The sequence below is a fragment of the Solanum pennellii genome, chromosome 8, assembly GCF_001406875.1.
Source record: "Solanum pennellii chromosome 8, SPENNV200".
Taxonomy (NCBI): Eukaryota; Viridiplantae; Streptophyta; class Magnoliopsida; order Solanales; family Solanaceae; genus Solanum; species Solanum pennellii.
Window position 1 is genome coordinate 46660585 of NC_028644.1, and position 7045 is coordinate 46667629.

Consider the following 7045-nt stretch of genomic DNA (forward strand, 5'->3'; position numbering starts at 1 on the left):
AGACCATGACACAGACTCACCATGCACTAACACCTATCCTCTTCAATCTCTCACCGAGGTGCTAATATTTTTGGTAATACAACTAGTGTCCTCACTTCAAAACAAAATCCTCATTTTTCACACAATGATTTTAGTTTGAGTATAAGGATTACTTTTCAACACTCACTCTCAGAACAAATTCACACTCATTCATACCTATTGCCATAAGCTTGCCCTTATTTTCACAGCTTTAAGTTCGCTATACAACCCTTAGGATCACGATAGGACTTTCTTAACTTGTAACATAGGCTCAGGGTCAGGTAGGTTATATTTAGATATACTTTAGTGACTTTTTTCCCTCCTTGACATATCGACTAAACATACCATTTTCTATCATTTTATTTTGCCCAGTTTCCCACATTCTTTCTCCTTGCTATTTTCCCTTTTTTTTCTTCATTTGTTTAAGTGACTCTCTTCTTTTCTTGCTTGTACATTTTTTTTTCATTTTTACTTTTATTTCAACTAATTTTTGAGTCACTTTACTTTTGTTCTTTCTCTCTTTTTCTTCTTTCAACCCCACTTTCCAGAGCATTCCTCATAATAGCCACCCTCAACTCATGGCTTTGCCATGAGTCAAAGTACACAATACCTAAAGTTGGGTCAAGGGCAATAAAAAGGTTGTTTTACTGAATTAGCCACCCTCAACTTATGCTTTTGGCATAAGCTAAGGTGCACATGTCCAAGGAGGGACTAGGGCCAACACATTATTTCCAGAAAAGATCAGTTGGGTTGAGAAAGAAAGGTCTAAATTAAGCTCAAATCATTTGGATCAAAGAAGGATAAGTTTCATTTGGTTTTCTTTTATTTAGGCTAAAAATGGGATACATTGAATAATGGCCTATGATCCTTTCCTAATTGTCTATTACAACTTACTTTTAGCAGGACTAACCACGCAAGTTCTAGCTCAGTACAAATAGTGGACTATTCAAATCTTCCTCACACTCACTTGACATCTCATCACTCTACCAGATTATCAGACACCTAGTTCGAATTTTAGATTTAGGGTCATGCAGTGTTGTACCTCTATGTCATGCTTAGATCCACACATTTATCAATTACTATGCCTAGTCATGCATCATTTTCCATTTTATCAGGATATCATTTTAGCCATCATGCTCTAGAATTAAATTATGTACACAAGATATAGACATGCCGGTTCAACAGAAAAAATAATCAGTCTCTTGGGGGAAAAGAACACAGGCAAGAAAACCCCAAAAGAGGATAGTGAATTGGGCTACTCAGACTTCACCCTAGCAATCACTTTCCATTTACCCCACCCCCAACAAAAAGACATGCAATTGTCCCCAACGCATAAAAAATTGCAATACTAGAGTGGTAGGTGAAGCAAACCTGGGGCGCAAAGCGCCGACGATAAGCAAGCTGGTGGGTTCGGTTCCTTGGAACCCACTACCTCTGTAAACTGGACACCCTCAGTGGTGTCCTCAGCATCAACAGCACTATCAGCAGTGCCTCCCACTATCTCCACAGTTCTGGAGCTAGGCGCCCCAGCAGCTAACTCTTTTGCTCTCATCTGACGCGCCTCCTCCTCAGCAAGGGAGGCTTTCCTCGCAGCCTCCATCTCACGACGCTCCTTCTTCCGTGCTCGCGCCTCATCCTCCTCTCGACCCCTACGCCTCTTGGCATGCTCTCGAGGGGGAGGTGGTGGAATCTCTGAAGTGGGGAATAGGGCCGCCATCATTGTGTCTTCACCAGGCTCTGCAGAAGGGGCCTCAGACTCAGGCACCCTAGCCTCTAAGATCGTATCAATATCTGCTCAAAGACTATCGACCGCAGCCTGAAGGGTCAACACATCCACCGGAGGGGCTGGTCGGGATAGCACACGCAACTCAAAAGCGTCCAAGCGCTGATGAACCTCAGCGATCTTCAGCTCTGTGTGCTGGACCATTCTCCGCTCCAAGCGCTCTTCTGCCTCAGCAATAGACTTCTGCATCCAAGGCTGGATGTGATGCAGAAGTGTGGCCATCTGTGCCTCTAATTTCTGGACCCTAGCAAGAAGGACCAGAGTTGAGAAAGGGGCTGAGCGAGAGGAGCTCGGGGCAGTGCTACTACCCGGGATAGACTCGACCGTGGTAGTGTCAGTGGAAGCCGCCGTGCGTGCCTGTGCTACCGTCTCATCCAGATTGTCACCAAGAGGAGGCAACTCTGGGCGGGGCCCTTTGCGTGGAGCCAACTCATTGGCCTCATCCCTGATGGGGCCGATATCAACTGTGCCCAGCGGGGTCTTGAGCTGATCAACGTTCCATATAGGCACACCGGCAGACCTGCATAGAGAAAATATCATGCACGGGAAAGGGTAAGTAGTTGTGACTTTAAAAGCCCTCTCGTGCATGATCGCCTGTAGAAGCCACGCAAAATCCACCTCGAACCCGGCTATCATCGCCGCCATCATTACTGCTCGATCCTATGTGACGATATTATCAGCGGCTGTGGGGGAAAGGTAGTGGCGGACAATCAACCACAAAAACTTTGCCGTGAAAGTCAGGTTGGCCTTCTTGATGGCCCCCTTCGGCTCAATCACCCAGTCGGCACCCTCTCCATCAACGGACAAGTGCAGGGCTATCCACCTCTTGGTGGTCTCTCTCACATTGGATCACACAGAAATTGGCCATCTTTGACAATCTGCCATCGGTAGTCAAACTCGGCAGTGAGAGGGGTCCGATTAGCATCAACATTCTCGCCGTATAGAAACCGGCGGATAGCAGGCAGGGAGATATCAACCGGAACGCCACGTACTCGGACCTGCTCCAGTGGGGCCTGTTTGGCGGGGGCAGCCCGCCTATCAATCTGCGATCGGAGAGTCGCTACATAGGATGCGTAGAACTCTCGGACCAGCTCTTCACTATAACGTCCCAACGGACGTGCTGTCCACTCCAGTCGATGTCTGGTGAAGAGATTGTGGATCTCAGGCATCGTCGGGAGACTTCCCGTAAGGACCCACCGCTCCAATGTAAGTGTCCGAGTCATAACTCCTTTGTCATTCAGGAACTTGGCATCGGAATAGACTTGAAACTGCCCGTCTACACACCACCGGTTAGGCTGGTCGGTGACCGGGGTGAGAGCAAGAGTTGGTGAACCGGGTGTGGATTCCAAACTGTCAGCCTCATCAGACGAGGCCGACGCTGCAGCGGTGGCGGGTGCGGGAACCTCAGCAGATCTGGAGGCTTCCTCCGACCACGAAACTCCTAAGGAGCCAGACACTCCTTCTTCATTAGTGGCTGACCCAGAAGGTGTGCCGGTCAGTGTGCGCTCCTCATCAGACTTGGAGGCAGTGACTACGCCGGACGCCACCTTTTTGGGTGTGGCTCTGGCAGCACGTGCAGCACGGGATGGGGTGGAAGTGCCTGGGGGCACGTACTCGGGGTCACGCTCATCATTAGAGCCAATGAGCAGGTGGGCAGACGGGGCGACAGAGGACACTTGAAAAAAAAATATGGAGACCCTTAGGAGAGGGGTCTCTGACCATCATAATGGTCATGCAGGACGGACCGTCACAGGTACGAAGGTCCGTTGTAGGTGTCCGTCAGAGGACACTTGAAAGAAATATGGAGACCCTAGGAGAGGGGTCTCTGACCGTCATGACGGTCATGCAGGACGGATCGTCGAGGGTATGACGATCCGTCGTAGTTGTCCGTTTGAGGACACTTATAAAAATAGAGAGAGACCCTTAGGAAAAGGGTCTCTGACAACCAGATAGGTTGTGCAGGACGGACCTTCGTAGGTATGACGGTCCGTCGCATGTGTCCGTTGAAGGACACTTAGAAAAAGTGAGAAAAAGTGAGAGACCCTGAGGAATAGGGTCTCTGACAACCAGAACGGTTGTGCAGGACGGACCGTCGTGGGAACAACAGTCCGTCGCATGTGGCCGTTGGTGGACACTTGGAGAAAAATTGGACAGTGGAGTATTAGGGCGGTGGGAACAGACCCAATGGCGGTCCGTCATGAATACGACGGTCCGTCATCGGGGTCTCGTTCTGTAACTCAGTGACAGAACTGGAGATGCCCCATTCATCCCCTATGACCCAAATCGAATTGGTAGTGTTTTGACCTACATTTGTCTAACCCAAATACCTAGTAAACTAGCAATGCTAAGGCACTTATTTCTAGGGTGCTAACACGGCAATTTCGGGAATTTTTTTAACCTAGGTCAGACAAAATTTGATAAATAATGAACGTATCAAGAAGAACTAGACTACTACTAATTGATAAACAAAAATGCAATATAAATGAGTAGAAATTAGAGACACATACCTGAGAATTTGAAAAAAACAAGAGGAAAAAGGTACTTGATGATCAAGTAGACACCCACAGCAGCAGCTCTCCGACTAGTAGATGATGACTTTTAAGATTTTGGAAAATTTGGGGAAAATGATCGGTTGAAGAGAGAGATCATTTTGGAAGTTGAAAAGGGAGGGAAATAGGAGGAAGAGTGCAAGGGTTGGGGGTTTTAAATGTTGAATTTTTTTAAAAACCCCCAGCCGGGTCGGGTCGGGTATGCCTCATTAATGACGCGACGATTCCACGACGACGGTCCATCTAATATGTGACGATCCGTCATTGGTTCCATCACGTGTGCCCTAGTTTGAAAATAACAGAAAGACGTACCTGGCACGACGGATTCATGCGACGGTCCGTCATAGTTGAAACGGTCCGTCGCTGTATCCGTTTGTGACTGCTGCAGAGTAATTTTCTGCAGAATTTCCTGGTGATGTGCCTGCAAATTAAAAACCCATTAGTAGAAAATGCTACCATTACTAGAAAGAAAAACTATAAGTATTGTGTTGCCTCCCAACAAGCGCCTGATTTAACGTCGCGGCACGTCTGAGGACATTTGATTACTCAGACTTCATCAAGATGGTATGCCTCGATCACTTCATTCACCGATTCAGCATGCCCGAGATACATTTTTATGCGTTGTCCATTCACTTTGAACCGCACACCCTCCTTAGATTCCAACTCAACTGCTCCATGAGGGAATAGTTGGGTAACCAAGTAAGGACCAGTCCATTTGGACTTGAGCTTGCCCGGAAACAAGCGCAACCTAGAGTTGAATAAAAGCACCAAATCCCCGACCATAAACTTTCGTTTTTCAATTTTTTTGTCATGGTACTTCTTCATATTTTCTTTGTATAGGGCTGAGCTTTCATAAGCTTTCAGGCGAAATTCATCGAGTTCATTCAACCCAGTTAACCGTTGTTCTGCAGCTTCGCTCCAATCCATTTTCAACTTCTTCATAGCCCACATGGCTTTATGCTCTAACTCAACCGGAAGATGACAAGCTTTGCCATATACATGTTGGTATGGAGACATACCTATGGGAGTCTTATAGGCTGTCCGGTAGGCCCAAAAGGCATCATCAAGCCTCTTTGAGCAATCCGTTCTACTAGCGTTCACTGTTTTTGACAATATATGTTTGATCTCCCGATTCGACACTTCAACTTGCCCACTAGTTTGAGGGTGGTAAGGAGTGGCCACATTATGGCGAACCCCATATTTCTCCAATAACCCCTTGAACAATCTGTTGGAGAAGTGGGAGCTCCCATCACTAATAATTGCCCTTGGGGTGCAAAAACGAGAGAATATATTCTTTTTTAAGAATGAAGTGACACTCTTCCCTTCATTGTTTGAGAGGGCGATGGCTTCGACCCATTTAGATACATAATCAACCGCTACCAGAATGTACTTCATTCCATGAGAACTCACAAAAGGGCCCATAAAGTCAATACCCCAAACATCAAATAACTCAATCACAAGAATAGGGTTTAGAGGGAGCTCTTCTTTCTTGAAATGCCACCATCTCGTTGGCATCAATCACATGCTTTAGCAAACTCATGAGCATCTTGATGAAGAGTTGGCCAATAGTAACCACATTGTAATATCTTATGAGCGGTTCGGATACCGCTGTGATTTCCACCAACGGGTGAGGAATGACATGCTTCCAACACACTCAACATCTCACATTCTGGCACACAACGCCGAATAAGCCCGTTGGCACAACTCCTATATAAGTATTGTTCATCCCAAAATAACTTCTTCACATCGTACATGAACTTTTTTCTTTGATGAAAGGAAGAGTCCGATGGAACAATATCACTAGCCAGATAGTTCGTAAAATCTCCGAATCATGGAATCAAATTTTTGCGCCGCTGCCAGGGAAAGTAGCTTTTAGATTAACTTAAACTTATTACTATAGTTTAGTTGATATTTTCTTGATTTTACTTTGTTTTATTGTTTTTGATTCGTGCAGAACCACCCTCCTTGTATGCCAAATACACGGAGAGGAAGAGAACCCCTGTTTCCCTACGATCACGTATTAGAGCGTACACTACGCAACATGAATAGAAACTTGGGAATTAATGATGATGATCCCAACCAGAACATCCCAGCTCCGGTTGATGTTCATGGTCAGTTGTTACCTGATGCTCCGGGTGAACACCAACAGAGGGGACAAAATCCCGCTCCACGGCCCCAAGCATACTACAGAGCCTATGATAACATAGCAGACCCTGATAAGCCACTTGTCTTGCCCCCTCTATGATAACATAGTATAGTGCTAAGTATTCCCGCCTGTCACGCGTGTGACCCGGGTTCGATCCCGGCAGCGGCGCCAAAATTTGATACTCTCAAATTTACTTCTCAAATAAGAAGTAAAGCGGTCGTGTCAAGTAAATAACCCAACTAGTGAGGTCGGGATCGTTCCCACGAGGAAAATAGTTTAGACTTAACTTCAATCTATTATTACTGTTGTTCAGTCAATTACTTCCTTAGAAAGCATAAAATGATAAAAAGGGGGGTTTCTATTCCTAAATAAATGCTTATAACTAGCGAAATAAAAGGAGACAACTAACAACTTCGATAATTGGAGTTTAATCAATTAATCAAAGTAACTAGGATTTACATGTTCCCCACAGGTTCATAACTTGAAAATTCTAACTATAACAATTCTTTCCTAGTATCTTGCATGCAAACTGATAACTTATGTATTTCT